A 1,953-nucleotide genomic window follows, 5' to 3' on the forward strand; every position below is an offset into this window, starting at 1 on the left:
TTTTTTTTTTTAAATGTGTAGCCCTGGCTGGCCTTCAATTCGTGATCCTCCTGCCTCTGCCTCCTTCAGCAAATCCTACCAGCGTGCGCCACCATAACCAGCTCTTTCCTTCCTTTTTGAGACAAGGTCTTGTTATGTGGCAAGGCTGTTCTTGAACTCAAGATTCTTTTGCCCTTCCCTCCCAAGTTTTGGGATTATAGGTAGGAACCACCACACCTGACTCTAATTTTAGCTTTGACTCTTAGGTGTATGATATATTTTGAGTTAATTTTTCTGAGATGGTGTCATGATTGCTAAAGAAACTTCCTTTTACGCTAGGCATCCATCCTGGTACCCACTAGCCGCTTGTCTCTGACTCCAGTCCCTGGAAGATAAGTTCCCAGGAACCCTGATTTAGTCACCCCCATGCAAAAATATACAATCTTGGCTGGGTGTGGTGGCACAGGCCTTTAATCCCAGCACTTGGGAGGTAGAGGCAGGCAGATCTGTGAGTTCAAGGCCAGCCTGGTCTACAAAGCCGGTTCCAGGACAGTCAGGGTAACACAGAGAAACCCTGTCTCAAACAAACAAAACACACATACGCACACATACACACATCATAAAAAACAAGGATACATATATAGTTGTGCTATACTGCTTTTAGACTTCTGGAACCTGTTTCTGTAGGCATTCAGCACTATTTTGTGGTCACCCTGACTACTTGTTCTTGACAGAGAACAGCTCTTGCCTTGCCTGTGCAGATGCTCCAGGTCTTCTTGTGTTTTTTACCTTTACAAATCCTCCCCTCAAGACTGGGAATTTACCTCAGTGGTACAGTGCTTGCCTAGGAAGTGCAGGGCCCTGGGTTCTGTCCTCAGCCCTGGGGGGGGGGGGAGTTCTCCCTTCTCCCCCTTTCAGGAAGCAATCCCAACCTTGGCTCAGAGATTGTTGTCTTGCTAACAGCTTTAATAGATTGAACCAATTATAATTCAGATTGATTTCCCCAGAGGTCATGAACTCCATAACGTCTTGAACGTTTGGTCCTCTGCTTCCAGAGTATCTGGGACTCCAGACTTGTGCTATTCCATCAGCTTGAGTTCATTTTTATTAATGTAGTAGGAAAGGTTCAATGTTGACGTTTCACTTCCTGCTTTTCCCCCAAATGCATAGCCAGCTCCTATAACACCAGTTCTGAAAAAGCCCATCCTTTCCTTTGCCTTTGTCCACTCATCTCGGCATCTTTTTATTTTATTTGTTCGTTTATTTATTTATTTTTTGGTTCTCTGTAGTTTTGGACCAGGCTGGCCTCAAACTCATAGAGATCCACCTGCCTCTGCCTCCTGAGTGCTGGGATTAAAGGTGTGCGCCACCACTTCCCAGCCAAAACTTTCAGATTTTATTGAATACAGAGATCAGTGTCAGGTCTAGAGGATGTAATTTCATGGTAAAGTGCTTGCCTAGTATGTATGAAGCCCTGTGTTCTGTCTCTATAACAACGAACCACCAAAAAGCCCACCAAGAAGACAATCGACATCACAGTGATTTTGGAGTCAGCGGGTTATGAACACATCACAGTCTAATCCATCTTGGCATTATTCAATAGCTTTTAGATATAAAATTATTCATATATATTTCATGTTCTTGGATGCCATGAAAAATGTTATATCTTTTAAAATTTAATCCAATATTTTTAGTACGTACAAATGACCTTCATTAACCCCATCAGTGATCAAAAACAAACTTAGGCAAATCGAGGGTCTTGGGCAGGTTAAAGAAGCATGTCATAAGACTGGCTTTTGTAGGAAAGGAAGGGAACTGGCAGTTTTAGTTCCCTGGGTGATGTGGAAGCGACATGTGGGAGAGGAACAAACGAGAAGAAAGTGCTGCACATTGGTATGAAGAACCATAAAGAAAGCCATTGTAGAACAGCCTGGAAAGAAAAAATCCATGAGCAAACAATTGACTTTTAGGTAT

The sequence above is a fragment of the Microtus ochrogaster genome, chromosome 17, assembly GCF_000317375.1.
Source record: "Microtus ochrogaster isolate Prairie Vole_2 chromosome 17, MicOch1.0, whole genome shotgun sequence".
In the NCBI taxonomy this organism is placed as follows: domain Eukaryota; kingdom Metazoa; phylum Chordata; class Mammalia; order Rodentia; family Cricetidae; genus Microtus; species Microtus ochrogaster.